General features: G+C 47.2%; 1 protein-coding gene across 3 annotated transcripts in view; it reads left to right on the top strand.

Moving 5' to 3' along the window:
- Nucleotides 1-19491, top strand: part of LHFPL2 (LHFPL tetraspan subfamily member 2) — a 161360-nt gene that overhangs the window by 114546 nt on the left and 27323 nt on the right. The window contains exons 1-2 of one of the 3 annotated variants that reach the window (XM_039247441.1): nucleotides 9565-9576; nucleotides 11505-11514. The exons of the other annotated variants lie outside the window; for them this stretch is intronic. The gene's annotated coding sequence lies outside the window, so the exon portion shown is untranslated. Of the gene's footprint in view, nucleotides 1-9564; nucleotides 9577-11504; nucleotides 11515-19491 lie in introns of those variants that run through there. 3 annotated transcript variants of the gene reach the window in all.

Here is a 19491-nt window from a genome sequence, read left to right on the forward strand (position 1 = left end):
AGGCAGAAACTTTGTGTATGAAATGTGGAAACACAAGCGCGTCAGGTGGAAATAACAAAGCAGGATGCTGATCCAAATTTCGCGTCCTTTGGAATTAAAAAGCATCCCAAGAGGTGGAGGTGGACTGGGCCTCCCAGAAGCCATCCACGTAGCCATTTGTTAGCCTTCTTCCCTTCTAAGCTCTCGATGACTTCTCGTCTGAACGTTTGAAAAAAGAATCTCCTCAGCTTTCAGTGTTTCCCTGAAGCTTGATCTTCAGAATCTTGCTTCCTGACTTCCAGACAGAACTGAGTTTAAAACCTAGTAACTGGGTCCGTTTGTTTTTCGGTCTCCAAGGCGTCTGGCCCCATGTCAGTCCTCCCAGCCAAGGCGGGAGAGGAACACTTGGTTACTCAGATGGAACACCAACAGCAACAAACTATGGAAACGGTGACTTGTCAAAATGTTGGCTGGAGAAGGCCAGTTCTCCTTCAGGCAGGGCTCACTGATTCCCAAATTAATTCTGACAAAGTGAGTTTAGCATTCCACTTTAGGAGTTTGTCAAAATGGTTTAGGGGATTTTAAGTTAACCATATATCTGTTGCCTGTTGTTCAAATGTCTGACCTCGCCTATGTGTTGGGGACTTTATTTAGGCCAAATATTTTTGGCCTCTGCTGTAGAAGTTTGAATCTTATACAGATTACCCTGGAATGTAAATGCCACATGATGTCTTTGATTTGATGTCAGGGTCAAACGGAGGGCGCTGCATAGCCTTCCTTCAGGAAAAAATGGAGGGTTGTCTTGTTTTCCTCATCTGGTTCTTAGACTCTAAGAACATTCTGTCTAAGAACATTCAAGTGACAACAATATAATAGTGGATCAGGGTGAAAAATCACTCGCCTCCAGTGTGGTTCTGAGTGGACAAGACTTAGGCTTGGATGATAGATGCGTGGGCACATTGTTGAATGTTATTGTGTTCAGCCTTACATGCTGGGCACAAGCCTACTGCTCTTCTGGGTTGTTTCGTATACTTTAATGAGAAAAGAGAAATGGGGTGCACTTGAGTGACAATAGACTGTATGTTATTGAGATCCACGTAAAGCAGGGTCAGAAAAAAGACCCTGAAGAGGGTATTTCGCCATATACTTCTAGGCTTTGTCTCACAAAGGCTTGCTTGTGTTTTTGAATGGCTAATTAGGAGATAGGTCCAGTTCAGTGTTGCATTCCCTGTGAGTCAGATGACTGTTTTAAACAGCTTCTTTCAGACTCCAGCTACTGGATGGAGTCTCTGTTGCCAAACCCAAGAAAGCTTGGCTTGGATTCTGGTTGACTCTGTGCTCGTGTTCTCATCCTTCCATGCAAAGCCAGGCTGTGAGGGAATCACAAGCCCCACCGCCGGGAAGGAGAGGTGCTCCTTGTGTGTGTGGAGGTGGAGGGGGTGGGCTGGGGTACCAGCGGCCGAGGGTCTCCAAATTCAGTCCTCCAAATTCAGCATGTTTATGTTAATTTGTAGCCCACGTAGTTTTTTAAAAGTGTGAATTTTTAGCTTTTCCAAGTTGTGTCTGGTTATTTCTCTCTGGTATATAGCAATTTTTCCATTTCATTTCTTTTCTCTATTTCTCCTCCCTTTCATCCCCAAAGGAATTAAAGCAACTTGATTTCCACCAAGGTTTATATTAATAAGTGGTTGTGTTTCTAACACATTAGCCATCAATGCCCTTGTACAGACTGCTTAGACATGAGCTCTCTGGGCGGTTTGTTTTCACCTTATGGCCAAATGAGTGACAGGCTTGATTTCATCTTCCAAAGTCACAGGTCTACAACTCTTCTCCAACCCCTGTCGTCGCTGTCATTTACTGAATGTATACAATGGGCTGGGCTCTGTGCAAAGCATTTTACTTGTATTTCCTTATTTAATCTTCATCTCAAGCTTATGAAGTGGGTAGTATTATTCCCATTTTATAGCTGAAGAAATTGAGACATAAGGAGGCTATTACTTGCCCAACTTTATTCTCATAGTATGTGTCATAGCCAGGACTTGAAGCTCACCTTAATCTAGGTCCTGTGTCCTTAACCACAGTGGGTACCTTTTTGAGCAAAATTGTCCCTCAAGGGCATTTGGCAGTATCGAAAGACATTTTTCTTTTAAAATTTTTAAATGTTTCATTTAATTTTGAGAGAGAAAGTGGGGGAGGGGCAGAGAGAGGGAGACACAAAATCCGAAGCAGGCTCCAGGCTCTGAGTTGTCAGTACAGAGCCTGATGGGAGGCTCGAACCCACGGACCGCGAGATCATGACCTGAGCTGAAGTCAGACGCCCAACTAACTGAGCCACGCAGGCGCCCCTTGAAAGATATTTTTCATTGTCACAACTGGGAGACTGCTACTGGCCTATAGTGGGAAGAGGCTGGAGATGCTGCGAACCTCATCTAACTTACAGGACTCATAACAGAGAATTATCCAACCCCAGTGTTCAAGGTGCGAAGCTTAAGAAGCCCTATGATTAGTTACAGCCGAATATTTGTGTTTAATAGGTAAGGGGCCCCTTCCAAGTGATGTTCTGAAACTTTATTTACGTCTATAAATATTCCTTGTTTGCAAAGGTACTCAATAGGGAGAAAAAATATATAACTGTTGACAAGAAAGAAATATTTCCTAAGATTCCCCACTTGTGAAGTGCAAAGGATTTCTAACAACTGTTAATCCTCTGTCCTGATACGATTACTGAACAGAGCAGCTCACATGGATCATTACGCTAGACATTTTTCCTTGGGCCTCACTTAGCAGGCTCAGTGCACATCAGTTCTCTGCTAGATATCAGCAGAAAATTTTAAAATCGTGGAATGTAGTGTATTGGCCTCCTTGGTCCTATGAGTCGGTGAAGCTCTTCTGACCTCACAGGCCATGCACCCCAGACCCCGAGGACCAGCCTGGAGAAGAGGTCCACAGGCTGAGGGAGCATGGTCTGGGCGCAGGGTAAGCCAGGCTTGAGTTTCTGTGTGAACGAGGCCACATATACGTTCTGGAACGGCCTTAATCACAACCGTCTGTTTTTGTGTTCCAGTCATGTGCTCCGCCCCTCTGCTCATCAGGCAAAACCGAGCGCTCCCAGTTGGAGAAGTTTAAGGTCTTCCTGTTTGTCTGAACTCCTGGCAGCGAAAACGTAGACATCTGTGCGTTGTCCAGCTCATTTCCTTCCCTCCAGCCCCCCTCCCCACGCCCCCCAGCAGCATCTACAGCGCAGTATTGTTCGCATTCTTCCTCATCTTGACCTTGTGCTAACTGCCTGTTTATTGTAATGACTCCTCCGATAAATTACTCCTTGGGACTTTTTTTTTCCGTTTAATTAAATGCTTGGGGCTGGCAAATTGAGGATGTAGCTAAAATACGATGCGCAACATTCTGAAGTGTATCTCAGACCACAGTGAGACTCACTTTAGTTCCTGCTCAGGAACCTCTTTACTGCTTTTTAGGATCAAATGTTTGTTTTGTAGGACATGAATGCCCACCCCCTCCCATCTGTCTCCATCGTCCTTTCCAGGACGCACGGTTTCCTCATTCTTCCCTCCGTGGACAGCTCCTTGTTTCTCTGGCAGCTTTCTCGGATCCCGAGGGCACATCCCCGGGCCTCCTGTCCTTTTATTCCATACCCTCGCCTCAGGAGAGTCATTCCTACCCCAGGTGCTCTTTACTCTGGAAGCCCCTCTATGCTCTGAGTGCTTGCTGTACGTCCACGGAGATCGCAAGTTCTTCTTGACCCAAACTAGACTCATGATTTCACCCCACTTGTCCCTCGTTCCATTTACTCCAGGGAATGGAAGTATTCAGGTGTTTGGACAGAAATCAGGGAGTTATCCCAGACTCCTCTCCTCAGCAACCTCTGTGTTCAGTTAGGGTCAGAGCCTTACTGTCCCTCTCAAAGCTGCGCCTCCCCCTGCAGTAGCCCAGACCCTTACCTTTTCTCTGCTGGATCACTGCAAGAATGTCCTAAAGGCCTTGCTGCCACCCCCCACCCCTGCCGCCGCCACCACCACATCACTGTAGCACAGGCTCTGCCTGGCTTCTTGGCAGCAATCTCCTGGATCTGGGGCTCAGCTGCCCCCTTTGAACGGTCGTGGGGATCACTAGCTCCCCACAGATCCCGTGTGTACCTCTGCTTGCATGCGTGCAAAGTGTATATGCCAACACGCTTACACAGGGAAGTTGTATTCCTTCCTGTTACGTGGCCAACCCTTGCAGGTGTCCTGGAGGTGATCTTCTCAAATGCAAACCTGATTTTGTCACTTTTAGGCTGAAATCATTCTAGGGACCCCCTCTGCAAAATGTATAGGCCCGAACTGAAAATCCCAAAGCTGTCCAGCCCCTCACTAGATGGCTCCCGCTGTCTTTCCCTCTCACATTCCTGCCTGTACCCCCTTTGCTTCATGGGACAGTGCCCACGTGAGCAGGGCGTGTGCCGAGCACTTGTTCCCGTGGCCTGCTCTGCCTCCAGGAGAACAGGGTGCACCGTCTTTACCGACAAGTCCGTGCTGTGGCCACCTGCTGACTTAGCTGCCGCCCTGCCGGCCCGTGTGTGCTTCGAGGGTGAGGGCTCATCCTGCTAGGGTCCAGCCCTCGCTCAGATCCAGGCATGGGGACAGACATAACTTCACGTTGGCAGTATGTGAGTACGGTCTTTCACCCAGAAAAGTGATCGATTCACCACTTGGGTCCTGGATTTGGCTGCATTGGCTTCTGAGGAATGGCCACTACCAACCTGATGGCTGCAGCCTTTCTTTCTTTGTGATGAGGAAATTGGGGTACCCTTGGCCCTCATTAAATTGTATGTCTTACATAAGATGGAAAGCTTGTACTTTTCTCAATCACATTCACTGAAGCGCCCTTCCTTCCTCTCCTGAAAATGTCCCACGTGGTCAGGAGCTACTAGAGAATTTAGCAGGAAGGGACAGCTTGCAAAAAGGGTTGCAAATTGGTTTTTGGGATCACATTGATATTTACAAACTCTTCCCCTAACGTGGTCGTTTATTTCTTTCCTGAGCCAGATATAAACACGCACTTACTCTGTCCACGTGCAAGCTGCTGCTTTGAATGATCGAGTCCGGCCTGCACCAGCATTTCAGGACCAGAGGGTACCGCCCTCTGGAGCAGCAGTGGATGAGGGCAGAGCAGGCCTGCCAAGTATGACCCCCACTAGCCTCCAAAACCAGTATGGGCTTGATACCAAACTGCCTGAAACCAGTGTGTTCTAGGACTTTTTTTCTTGGTAGAATTTGGATGAGAAACCCAGACTCACTTCAGGTTCATTATAATGGGGTGCCCGAGTGACTCAGTCGGTTGAGCGTGCATTTTCAGCTGAGACCTTGATCTCACAGTTTGTGGGTTTGAGCCCCGTGTTGGGCTCTGTGCTGACAGCTAGCTCAGAGCCTGGAGCCTGTCTTTGGATTCTGTGTCTCCCTCTCTCTCCGACCCTCCCGTGCTTGCACTCTGTCTCTCTCCAAAGTAAAAAAAAAAAAAAAAAAAGTTCATCCTGGCTCCTTGAAATCATTATAAAAAGTTCACAAATAATTCAGTCAGTGACCAAATGAATTTGAATGGGGAAGAGTGGCTGTTAGAACATGGGTTAATTTTAATTAATTTAATTGTCTGTTGAAAATTCATCATATTCTATAGCAGATATGCCAGAGTTAAATCTCAGTCTCCCTTTCAGCCACCATATCTGCTTCTCCCCACCGAAACACCACCAGGAGTGTGATCTGGTGATCGGCCACTTCTGTTTTGCTCACACCGTAAGGGGTGTTGGCCGGATCCAGCCCTTCGGCCTGCCTTTCAGAAGTGTTTCTATGCACACACCTCGGGTAAGCCAGCAGAAGCAGAAACCCCACCCCCCGACCTCTTTTTCCGCCAACTGAAGTTCTCTCTTCAATTTACTTCCCGGTCATTATCTATCTCCCTGGTGAAACCTTATCCTAGTTTTTCAAGATTCTCCCTCATAGTAGTGTCCCCACCCTGGCCCACCATACTTAGTTCGCAGCTCCTGTTCCTCAGTGGCCTGAGTCTCTGTTGTGTTTCTTGATTCCACTTGAGGGCAGTGAGCGTCTCTGTGTCTCCTCTCCCCACTCCGTGACTCAGTGGATTGCTCTACACACCTCAGACAGTCAGGTCTTAAACAAGGGATTTGATGCTAGAGGGAACCATCTTGCTTTCCCTCTTGAGAACTTGCTTGAGAGCTTGGCTGCTAATCCCAGTGATAGATAAGGGCAAATAAATGCATCTGACTATGGCTTCTCCAGTTTGGGGAGCTGGCAACCTGAGACTCCTTACGTGCTTTCGGTTTAGCAGAGATTTAATGAGCATTATTTTCAAAGAATGGTGGGGTTTAATGAGATGAGAATGGAAGAACAATCAAGAATTCAGATATTCTGGGGCCCGGGGAGAAGAAGAACTGTTTTTGCAGGAGAGGGGCAGTTTACCAGTTACCTCAGAAATCCATTCCTTCTGGCCTGGTAAGCATCTGGGCCCTGGGTTTCGCAGCGGGGGTGGGAGGTATTGCTGTGCGTGTGCACAACTCAGTTATCAGCTTATTAGCACCTGCACGTAGCTTGCCTTACATACAGCCATTTTTATTCCTTCTCGATCCCAGTTGCCTGATACGATTCAGCCTTTGCTTTTATGATGGCCACCTCCGCTAATGGGCAATTTGGAACTGGAACAAAGGTCAGGAAGTTAAGAGGGGTGAAACTGGGTGTGTTTGCTGAGTGTTGTTGTTGTTGTTGTTGACATAGCTTTATTTTCCCTGCCCACGCCTAGAGCCTGCCCGCCCATTTAGGATGCCTGTGGTTGACAGGCAGATGACGGGTCTCATGGGTACCTCTCCCCCCTGGCCTTTGCCATCTGTGATTATCATTTCTAATCAGATCAATTTCACTGAACCTTGGTAAAATAGTGCCTTTGACATCATTGGAACCGAAATTTAAAAGAACTTTTTTTCATCCGTCCATGATCTTACTGATAATGCCAGGGAAAATTGGAAATCACTTTAGACTAATGTGGGTTCAGCAGCTCCATCGCCAGGCTGTCGGGTTGGAGTGCTGAATTTTTAAACATCATTTGAATCACTTGGCTGATCAGAACAAAACAAGACACTTTATTAGATCATTAATAAGAGCACTTATCAGAAATAAGTGCCCCTGGATGGATGCAAATCAGCCTTCTGGGGCCGTTTATAACTGAGCAGAGAATCGCACTGGCTGACTTTAATAATTCACCAAAGAACAGAGAATAAACAGTAGCAAACATTAATTTTATAGGACAGTTTCATACGGTTTATGTTTTGAAATAAAAGGGATATGACTTTTGACTCTTGCCTGAAACTAAACTCCTTAAAGAGGAGCATCTCTCATCGCCAGCTTCTCTGGCTGGAGAATTCATACTAAGGAACATTTGTGAATCAGCTGGGACCCTTCCTAAAACGCATAAGAGACCAACATATAAATACTTTAAAATGATTAAGACTTTTTATTCTATTATGTCCTCTGGCATATGGCTATGAAATTCTTCATGATCAAGCATTTTACTTATCTCAGACAGGAAGCAGAAGTATTTCAGAAAGGAAGGACTCTTTGGGCTCAGTCAGACTCCAACTCGATATCGGCTAAGGTCATGATCTCCTGTTCTGGAATTGAGCCCTACGTTGGGCTGTCTGCTGACAGCGTGGAGCCTGCTTAGAATTCTCTCTTTCTTACTCTCTCTCTGCCCCTTCCCCGCTTGTACACTCAGGCTCTTTCTCTCTCTCTCTCTCATAATAAATAAAATTGGGGGGAAAAAGGAAGGACCCTTTTTATGACCTTGGATTTTCAGAACAGAGTAAGGGTTCTCCAATTTCAGGGTCCATCTCTGAGACCAAGGACAGGAAGGGCCTCATCTGTAGCTGTTAGTTAGCCCAAAGACTCGAGTGGAGGTGGCACTGCTCTGCTGTGTTTCCAACAATGAGACACACCCTGGAGCTGGAAATGAAAGGTTGGAACTGGGTTGCCCCACCCCGGGGAGAAAACAAGAAGACGATGGGAAGAGGGAACTAATCTAGCTCAACTACTGTGACCACGGCCCTTGGACATGTCCCTGTGTGTTGCCCAAGGGTGTGACCCCCAACGCCCACGGCCCCAGAGCTGTGATCACATGTGACCTTCTCTTCTACCGCCATTTAAAAAAAATTTTTTTTAATGTTTATTTTGGAGAGAGAGAATGCAAGCAGGGGAGGGGCAGAGAGAGGAGGCAGAATCTGAAGCAGGCTCTTGACTGAGCTGTCAGCACAGAGCCCCACCCAGTGCTTGAACTCACAAACTGTGAGATCATGACCTGAGCTGGAGTTGGATGCTTAACTGACTGAGCCACCCAGGTGCCCCTCTTCTGCCACCTGCACTTAGCATTCTTCATAACCTGCAGGGCCTCCCCTCTGCCCTCCCTCCGCGGGCCTCCTACTCCAGAAAAGTAGCACTTGGGGGCCCTCCTGCTCCAGGGGAGCGCCTGGTCTGAGAGTAGGCAGTAAGAGATGGTCTTGTGCTTGCAATGACTGACTTTTGGCACCGGAAGTGACAGTGGTGATCTGCAGATCCATCCCTGTCATTTTGTGCCGGAGTCACTGAAGCTAGAATAGTTAAAGTGAGCTGTGTGTTGGGCAAGAGCCTAGAGCAGTGCTCGTGTTTTCCGGGCTTCCCATGTAGTGCTTTTTTCCCACGTATTACTCCGCCATTGGACTAACTTCAGTCTGTGGAGAGTGACTGGTACGAGAAGGTGATTTTTTTGTTGCCATGTGGAGACAAACGGACTTCCGGCAGCAAAAGAAATGTTGACTGATAATAATAGTAATGGTTCCTACCACCTAATGAGTGCTGACCATTAAACGTTACTTGGACAGGTTCTGTAATCCTTTGTGACAGCCTGTGAGGTCGATACTTTGATCAGCCCTGCTTCAGAGAAGTGAACTTCATTGTTCAAAGACACAGAATCACTTAATGGTACAGTCAGGGCGACAGCATTGAACGTAGACCTAACTCCATTTTCTGTCCTTCCTGCTTAGGACTCCCACATGGAAAAGACTGGTATTTGAAGGTGAGGGAAACCACCTCATGCCTGGCGGGCCTTAGAACAGGAATATCTAAATGGCAAAAGGAATGCCCCAGGCACACCTCAAAAGTGACCATTTGGGTGCAGATCCCCCATCAGGGGATGGAGAGCCTGGAGCCTGGTCCAGGGAGGGTAGGCCAGTGCCTGGAACACTTACCACATGCCCAGCACTCCTCTAAGCTTGTTATTTATCTTTTTTTTTTTTTTTTAATGTTTTTTTTTTTATTTATTTTTAGGAGAGAGAGAGAGAGACAGTGTGAGCAGGGGAGGGTCAGAGAGAGAGGGAGTCACAGACTCTGAAACAGGCTCCAGGCTCTGAGCTGACAGTCAGCACAGAGCCCGACGCGGGGCTCGAACCCACGAACCGCGAGATCATGACCTAAGCGAAAGTCGGACGCTTAACTGACTAAGCCACCCAGGCGCCCCTAAGCTTGTTATTTATCTTAACTTAGTGGATCCTCACAGCAATCCTACGTGGTAGGTTCTAGGGGTACCCCAGGTTATAAACACAGAAACTGAGGCACAGAGACAGGTCTGTGCCAGAGTTACCATCTAGGAAGTAGTCAAACCAGGATTCAAATCCAGACAGTCTGGCTCCACACTGAGCTTGGCACTTCACATGCAAAGAAAAGAACCTTCTCTGCCTTGTGTGGGTGTCTTCTCATGAGGCCAGTGGTGATCAGGGCCGTGGGCAGTGGTGGCTGTGATGATGTCTGTTTGTTCTCATGCCCTGTGGAGTATGTTCTGGCTTCTCAGGGATGCTCCTTTTTTTTACCTAACCAGGTACAGTTAATTCCCCCCCTGCCCCCCCACGGATTCCCCCAGGCTCTCTTGCCTGGCACCTTTCTCTTACCGAGCCGTGTGGGTTCTCAGTGAGTCGTACAGTCCAGCGGGCATGTGCTGGGGAAGACGGTGGCGGGAGCCCACTGTGGCGCCCACTGAGTCCACAGCACTGGACACGTGCATGTAAACCAGGACTGGCTTCCTCTTCTCCCACCTTGTTTATCAGCCCTTACAGGGGAGAAGCTGGGAACGGAGGGTTAGGGCATCTCTTCTCATTGAAGAGCACTTTTGCTTCTGTTTTTAAGCAGCCTGGCCTTCGGATGCACTCTCTCTGAGACATCCAGTTGAACTTTCTCCGTGTTAACTGTGCCTCGCTATTGTTAGAAACTATAACAATAATTCCCTGTTTCCACAAAGAAAGTGCTAGATCATATGATCAAGTACAAGGATTCAGACTTCCAAAATAGGGGGTTTTCTCTGACCATCTTGAACTTTGAGTCCACAGTGACTCCATCCAGGCCGCCTCCGCGGGGCACTGGACTCCGTCATTAGGGCCGGTCAGTGACACAGGCCAAGGCTGTTGCGTGCCTTTGAGGACTCCTCTGTCTCTGCACCTCCCAGAAGCTGCTGGCAGCTGTATATTGAGCGAACTTTTCCTCGAAGAGTGAGCATCCCTTTGGGAGCTGTACTTAAGCCCATCTGTTTTCAGAACAGTTTGAATTCTAAATATCTGGGGAATTCCTCTAGTTAATAAATGAAGAAAGTTTAAACCTGCTTATGGTTTTGAATTTGGCCTTCTCATTAGGGAACGGTGAAAAATGCTGGGTAGCTCGGTGTCTGGCTCTGAAATCACTGAAATGGACAGTGTTTAATGACCTGGATGTGGAGGCCGTGTGCAGATCTGTCTTGCTGCGTTTTTAGATGTTTAAAAAAATGTACAAATATGTATGTCTGTGCACGTTTCTGATCACACAGTATAATTCATGGGTCTGAAATACACAAGAGGAGGAAGGCTCTAGAAAGGGGAGATTTTTGATAGAGTTATGAAGAGCCATCTTTGTGAATACCCACCTGGTCCTTTTTATTCTTTATTGCATATGTGCTCAGTGCAGAAAGCTGTAGGCTGATGTCAGTCCCCTCCCCGAGCTCACTGGCATTCAGGAAGCATGTGCACACTGGACAGGTGGCTCAGACCTTAGGGTGCAGGTTGTCTCTTCCATTGCAGAAAGCCAGCAGCAATGTGGGTAAAGTAATAATGAGTTTGAACATTTCAGGTTGCCCTTAGAAATATGAGCGTAGTCTACAACAGACTTTGGCCCTTTAACTCATCCAAAAACTTTTTTAAATGCTACTGTTGGAGCGCCTGGGTGGCTCAGCGGGTTAAGTGTCTGACTCTTCATTTCAGCTCACGTCATGATCTCATGGTTGTGGGATCAAGCCCCACATTGGGCTCTGTGCTGAGGGTAGAGCCTACTTGGTATTCTCTCTCTCCCTCTCTGCCCCTTCTCCGCTCACTCTTGCTCACGGTATCTCTCTCTCTCTCAAAATAAGTAAACGTTACAAAAAATAAATTCTACTGCTTAGCAACTTTGATTAGAAACAGAAGTGACGTCAGTGAGAATATAAAAGGTTTGAAAAGAAGAAGGTGAGCAATGTCTCGATCTCTGGGTAAATCCAAAATTCTTAGCCTCTTGGTTTTTAAAGATATGGATTGTCTTGCGTCTCTAGGCCCAGTTCACTACTAATAACCTTTAGTGAGTAAACAGAAATACATCAGCGCCTGAGAGCTCCACCAGCACCCTGGACGGCGGCTGGCGGCTTTGCGACATGCTTGTGTCAGGGACTTCTGGGTGACGTTTGCCGCTGCGGTGAGCCACTCCTGCCCTGGGCCCTTTGGGAAGTCCCGGGTGGGGTTTGTGCCAGCAGGTGGGAACCTCTTTGAGTCACGTAGCTGGCCTGTCCCCTTGGCCTCTGGGATGAGGTGTCTGGGGCACTTCTGCTCACACCCATCACCTGCTTAGCGGCTGGTGGAACCTTGGCACCAAGGCCCAGCTTGAACATTAACCTCTCTTGTTTTCTTGTGTCAATAACACTAATGGGTGAGATTTTCAGGGCCAGTAGGGGGTGCAAGGAAAGGAAAAACTTTCGTGCTGTTTTTTTTTTTTTTTTCGTGCTGTTTTTTTTTAACTACCGGTGACGACTTCCAGATTAACGTGTATGTCTAGTGCTATTTACAGAGTTCATAAAATGATACCATATTGCTGTTAAGAAAAGAAGAGACTTGGTTCAAAAAGAGACCATACCTGAATTAAAACAAGAACTTCCTTTTTCTTTTTTAAGTAGGCTTCACACCCAGTGCAGAGCTCAACCTGGGCCTTGAATTCATAACCCTGAGATCAAGAGTCAGGCGCTTAACCAACTGAGCCATCCAGAAGCCACACTACTTTTTTAAAAGTGACACATATTCTCATGAGTTGTTGAAAGTCTTCCTCATGGAAGCCACCAGTTTGCACCCAGATGCTATGTCTGAAGTGACCATATTCCTAGAGGGAATATTCTGATGCTCGTGGTAGAGGTGACCTGAAAGAATTTTAAGTATGGTCACGGCTCTCACCCCGTGGCTCACGGCTTCCACCTCGTACATCACTGACTTTTCCCTCTCTCCCCTCTGGCTGTCATGCATCTGGGTGGACATTACTTCTCATTCCACAGCCAGAAGCTCAGGGTCTCAGTCTTGCCCACCTGTGTCCTCAAAGGTCACTTGTCCCCTCTGTCAGTTGATACCCTCATTCCAGTCCTGTGGCTTCCAGTTCCTAGGAAGGACCTGGCCTGATGCATGTCCCACACAGGCCTCTGGGGGCCCTTCACTGGTACCAGCTGGTCCTGCAAGGATCTCCTGTGCAGAGTGTGAAACCTACTTGGGATTCTCCCTCTCTTCCTCCCTCCCTCCCTCCTTCTCTCTCTCTCTCTCGCTCTCTCGCTCTCGCTCTCGCTCTCTCTCAAAATAAATAAATAAACATTAAAAAAAAAATGCTGCTGTGGCCCAGCCTTCCCCCTCATGCAAAGTTCAGAGCTCGCCTGTGCTATGGGAGCAGACTTCCTAGCTGTAGTCCGAGCCGGCGCCTGCAGAAGGTGGCCGGAGCCACCCCAAGGGTGGAAGAAATAGAAGCAGAGAAGGGAAAGCTGAGGCAGCTCCAAGTGACTCAGAGCTCTGGGGTACGAGGCCTCAGAGAAGTGCCTGATGTGGCAGTGATTCTTCAAGCTGGTCCTCTGAGTCACTTTGTAACTGTCCGCATTTATTCCAAAGGGAGTTTTTCTTCTGTCTGAGCACTTCCATTTATTAGCCCTAAAATAAATATATTGAGAGGAAAATCTGTATTGTAGCAGCTTACCTCACTGAATTGTACAGTGAGGACTTCAGAGATAGTTGCCAAGCGTTAACGTTTCTCATTTATCATTGTTTAGTTTCAGAAAGTTCTTTGGCACTTGTATGGTAGAGGATGGTGAAGTTGAATTTAACCTGGTACCAAAGAGAGTCAGGACAGGCAGGCTCTCAGATCCCACCAAGGGCATTACCCTGGAGGGGGTCGGGTCGCTCTGTGACCCTACAGTCTCAGCACCGGCAACAACACGCTTGGTTTTTTTGCCCACACTGCATGTTTATCAGGGATCAAGGGCCCCTGCTTCATGTTGTCAGGGACCCAGGCCGATGGGGAGGCCTCTGTCGGGGATTTATTTGATCTAAAGAAATGAGCTCTTCTGCTTAGAAGTGGCACGTGTCACTTCTCACAATGGATTGGCTGACGCCAGTCCCGTGGTCAGGCTTGATGTCAGTGGGGTGGAAAAATAGAACCCTCCTCCAAGGAGAGAGACCGTATATTTGAGGGGATAATACAGTCTTCCACAAAAGCTTTCACAGAAGCTTTCAGTCAGAATGAGACTCTTGTTCTAGTGGATTCTTGGGGTTTCTAGTGGTTTGTGAGTTTGTGTGAGAGACTCAGAAGTAACAGATGGTATAATCCTCTCCATTTATCAAGTTTGGTTTTTCTTAAGCTGTTGGAAGGGAACCTGGCTGATGGCATTGTATCTTGTGAACAGCAGTGATTCTTTCAGCCTGTGTGTGGAAGGGCCTAGAAAGCCTGCAGTTGCTATAAGAATGAATGCCTGTGCTCCCCAGTGCTGGGAGAGGCTGTCCAGCTGTCCACTTGGACAAGCCAGAAGCCTGTTCCCTAAGGGTTATTTATTCTCAGAGTTGAGGCACTTAAACAGAGGGCACTTGGAGTCTCTGGTGTTTACGGGGCGTTCAGGAAGAAGGAAGTTATATATCTTGATTTTTATGTATAAGTTCTTCTGAGTTCTTTGTTCGCCATACTTCATTACTGTTCTCCATTAAAACACTCTACATTCTTACTGATCCTGAAAAAACTAACACATCTCACTTTAAGACTTATATTTTGCCTGTTATCACAGAATTCATTATGATCTTGAAAAACACCTTCAGTTTAAAATTATATACCACAGTGACAATGAAAAGCAACTCTTCAAATTCAAGTTCTAATTCCACTGAAACAAATCGTAAACATTTGGACCCCGCAGTATGTTCAGGGCATAAGCATATGGCCCCTGGCTTACAGGATGTGAACTAGATCGGACTTCACTGTCTGCTTGGAGACTGGTACTTCTTTCCCTCCTGTTTGACAGAGTAGAAGACAAGTAAAGAAAGACTTGGCTTCTAAAGATTTTTAGATGATGAGGTTTGTACAAGGAAGAAGTTAAGAAATGAGTTCAGTGGACTTCAGACATCTTAAAGAGTGGATCATCTAGAAAATACACAAGTAGACCAGCTCCCTGTAGGCTCTGACACCTGCCGGAGGAAGTGTAAAACTGGCGTCTCTAGAAATGGGTGCTTGGCCAGCAGATGGATTAGATACAAGAGGAGTGAGAGCGGGCATCAAGAAGGAACTGCGTGAGGGGCGCCTGGGTGGCTTAGTCGGTTAAGCGTCCGACTTTCGCTTAGGTCATGATCTCGCGGTTCGTGGGTTCGGGCCCCGCGTCGGGCTCTGTGCTGACTGCCAGCTCAGAGCCTGGAGCCTGTTTCAGAGTCCGTATCTCCCTCTCTCTCTGACCCTCTCCTGCTCACGCTGTCTCTTTCTTTCTCTCTCTCTCTCTCCTAGAAATAAATAAAACATTAAAAAAAAATTAAAAAAAAAAAAGAAGGAACTGCGTGACTGGCCAGGAGCAGGGAATTAAGGGGCAAGCCTGACAGTGAGCAAGAGCTCACAGGGTGCTCCAAGCCTAGGGGGGAAAAAAAAAGGCTTGTTCAGTTGCTTTTGGAGGGGCGGGGTCTTTGCTGCTCTGGGGGGTCCATCAGGCAGGCGACACTGCTGAGAGTCCAGCCGGACAGGAAGGCAACTTGTAGAGGAGCCAGCAGGTCAGGTAGTAAGTGGGATGCGTGAATGCCATCTGGGTCTTCTTGGGAAGCTTATTGGGATTTCCTGGCATTTGGAGTGGCCACCTGAGCATGCCTGAGAGGACAGCCCAACTCTGGACCAGGGGAATCTGAGAGAAGTCAAAGCCGTGTGGTCAGGTTTTCTGAGGTCACCCGAGACCTTCAGGGGAGCGAAGAAAGTTAGCAGCGAATGGCCTCCTGCTGTTAATAACCTGGAGCCCCATTCTGCCATGTGCAGAATAGAGGTGGCTGAAAACAGTCGCTGACTGTTGCGTGTAGTCCAAACAAACTGTCAGGGCCCCAGGAGAGGCAGGGTCAAGGGCACGGTCCCTGAGTGTGTTCCCTCTGGTAGGTTGGAAGCCACATCCTGTCAGCCTTCCATCTTGGACACACAGACCCACATGGACCTTAAACAAAAATTCAGGAAAACAGCTACAAATTTCTGTGATGGAGTAAATACTGTGAGTGTCCATCCAGATCATAGAACATGGCTTACTCATTAGAATAGACCCTTGTACATACCACAGGCATTAGCAGTCTGTTTCATGTTGCGCCTATAAATGTAAATACTGTTCTATGTGCAGGAAGCCTCTAGAAAGGGATTCTCACCGTTGACACTGCTGACATTGCCCCTCGTGGGACTGGCCTGTGTACAGCAGGCTGGCTAGCGGCGTCCTTGCCCCACTAGACACCAGCAGCACACACTCCCCTCCCGCCCCACATTGTGACCACCCCAGAATGTCTCCAGATGTTCCCACATGTCCCCTACATGGGGGAGGGGGCAAAATCATCTCTGTTGAGAAGCACAGCATGACATTTCCCAGTGGGTCAGAGCTGAGATGGAGGAAAGGATAGTGGCAATAAGGTGGAGGGTTTGAGCATGTTGAGACTATAACTCCAAGAACAATTATCATTCTTAGAGCATTCAGGCCCTCTTCTTAGATATTGTCAACATGTTTACTTTTCCATAGTCTGTGTGTTTGAGGGGGTGGCCAGGGCAAATGAGAGTGTGCAAAACCTCCTTTGGTAGCTGACTTCTTTTTTTTGTTGTTGTTTTATTTATTTCTGAGAGAGACACAGCGTGAGCAGGGGAGGGTCAAAGAGAGAGGGAGATAAGAATCTGAAACAGGCTCTGAGCTGTCAGCACAGAGCCCGATGTGGGGCTTGAACCCACAAACCGTGAGATCATGACCTGACGTCTGTGACCTCCTGAGCTGTGCCGAGTACAGGTGTCTGGCTCTGTCCTGATGAGCCCATCCAAGCTCTTCCTGGCCTCTTCCCTTTGGCCCCTTCCCCAGCTCCAAGATGCCAGCCACCTCACCGAGTACAAGTCTTCCTCCCGATGGAGTCTTAGACTTTACTATGTAAAAGTCTCCTGAGGGCTTGTTAAGAAGGCAGTTTCTGGTAACACCTCCAGAAAGTTTGATTTAGTGTGTAGGGACCAGGAACTTATGGTTTTTAAAACAGGTGGCCTACATCTCCCTCTAGGAGATGGGGGGTGGTCCAGGGACCACACTTGAGGAGGCAGCCCCCCAGAGGGGCTTTTCAACTTTTGGAAGGCAAAAGCACATAAACTCTACTCACTCAATCCTCTTATCCTTCCAGAAGACACTGAGATGGAGACCATATTGCCAAAGAAACCACCAGTGACATGGGAGCAAAATACGATCTGCTCAGAAGTGTATTGATTCTCTGGGCCACATGAGTCACTGTAGTAAATTTAGTATGTAGTCATATGATCATGTGATTCATATGATGTATTAAATTATTGTTTAATCCCATGATGATGATTAACAATAGCTCACATATGTTGAGCACAACGAACGGGAAGGTATGCTGATTATTCTCCATATGCTGTCTCCTTCAGTCCTTCTGGCCACCTTGGGAAGAAGATGTTGCTATCTTGTTTGCAGATGAGGAAACTGAGGCTGGCAGAGGCTGAATCTAAACAGCCTGCCCCAGAACACATAGCTGTTTAGTGGCAGAGCTGAGACTTGTTATTGAGTCTGGGTCCAAGGCTCTGAAAACACCACGATCCCAGCTCACACAGTTTAGTGCCCTTTGCTCAATGTGGAATTGCCGTCACCTGGTGCTCCCTCCAGACTGGCTGAGGGCAGGCGTGGTGAGTAGAGGGCAAGGCAGGGGGGAGGGGAAAGCTTCAGGGAGCACAGATCTGCCCGTTTGGAGAGCGAGGGCTCTGAAATTAGAGGAAAGATGGCCTCTCCTCCTTTGACGCAAAAGCTTTCCTCAGCATCACAACCCAGGCTCTGTTGGCTCAAGTCAGTCCTGCTGGAAAGGGCTCTTCAGAGGTGTATCTCACTCCCCAGGTCTGCAGATACTTCTGTGTTTTCCTAAGTTGTATATAAAATGTGGTTCCATTTCAAAGAAATACAGCAAACGTTTCTTAGAAGTAAAATCCCTTTGGGAAAGAACTTTAAGCTTCAGGATGGCATCTTTTAGGACAGGGCTTCTCAGCACTGGCTTCAGAACTCACCCAAGGAGCTCTCTGAAGCATACAGAGCCCGCCCAGCCAGCTTTCTGCGTGCCCTGTCACCAGAATTCTCATTGTTCTGGGCCAGACAGGACCCTAGGCATGTTGTCTGTCTGTCTTTTTTTTTTTTAAGTTTATTATTTAAATTATTTTGAGAGAGACAGAGACCGCACAGGTGGGTGGGAGGCAGAGAGAGAGGGAGACAGAGAATGCCAAGCAGTCTCCACACTGCCAGCAAGAAGCCTAATGTGGGGCTCAAATTCATGAAACCACGAGATCATGAGCTGAGCTGAAACCAAGAGTTGGACACCTACCTGACTGAGCCACCCAGGCGCCCCTGTCTTTCTTTCTATATATGTATGTGTGTTAATACACACACACACACACACACACACACTCTTACATATCATGTATGTCTGTATATGTATAAAACTATTCTGATTCTGAGGTATAGCTCAGTATTGTTCCTCCCAAATGTTATTCCTCCAGCAGGAAAAACAAACACAGCATCACCTACAAAGGAGTCTCACCAAAAGTATTTAAGGTGACACTAAACTAGCCTTTAGATTTAACCTCATTTCTATAAAGCAGGGGATAGAGAACAACTTGAAATGACATCATGAGGAAATAGACAAATCTACATTGTCGGGTATTCTATAAGACAAAGCCTGGTATCCTCACAAAATAAAAAAAAGTCAGTGTCACGGGTATAAGTGCAAACAGGGTTAGAGGTGAAAGGACTAGAAACTATAGACACAAAACCAAACACAGCACATGAGTCTTGACTGAGTCATGGCTTTAAGAAAAGAGCTGTAAAAAGTGCAGCAGGACAGGGAAATGTGCGTGTGGACCAGGCTTTGGATATAAGGGAAGTATTGTCAGTTTTGTGGGGTGTGTTATTTTTATTGTGGTCTTGTAGGAAAATGTTCTTATTTTTAGGAAGTGTATTATAATATTTAGGGTTGAAGTGTCAAGACATCTGTGGCCTATTTTCAAATGGTTCAGAAAAAACAGGCTGAGTGGTAGTGTGAGGCTGTATCCCGCTGTTGAATCTGAATGTTCACAGCCCTTTCTTTTCAACTTCTGTGTTTGCCGATTTTCATAATAAAGGAGGAAAAGAGAACCAGGATGAACAAGCAAACTAGCCTTCTTCAAAACTTTGTCCTGGCCTTTGCTGCTCTAGTACTGTGCGCTTCAGGGTGAAGTCCTTTCCTTTTGCCTCTGCTCCTTCACTTCTGTTGTGGTCTCCTGACCGGCTGGCCCGGGGCGATCATGCCTCACCAGTACCTTCTTCCCTTTTTACGGACAGCAGGAAGCCAAAGATAGGTACAGACCCAGCTGGCCCCAGCTTACTACCTTCACCCATGTTTTAAATATGAGGGCTTGAGTGGCTCAGTTGATTAAGTCTCCAACTCTTGATTTCGGCCTGTGTCATGATCTCATGATTCGTGAGATCAAGCCCCATATTGGGCTCTGCGCTGACAGTGCAGAGCCTGCTTGGGATTCTCTCTCTCTCCTCTTTCTGTCCCTCCTCTGCTCATGCTCTCTCTCAAAAAAACAAAACAAAACTAAAAACACTAAAAAAGTTTATAATATGAGGCCTTTGTGTGTGTATATATATAACATATATATCTTATACATATGTATGTGTGTAATATATAACTCC

The sequence above is a fragment of the Hyaena hyaena genome, unplaced genomic scaffold, assembly GCF_003009895.1.
Source record: "Hyaena hyaena isolate Hyena2069 unplaced genomic scaffold, ASM300989v1 scaffold_299, whole genome shotgun sequence".
Lineage (NCBI taxonomy): Eukaryota > Metazoa > Chordata > Mammalia > Carnivora > Hyaenidae > Hyaena > Hyaena hyaena.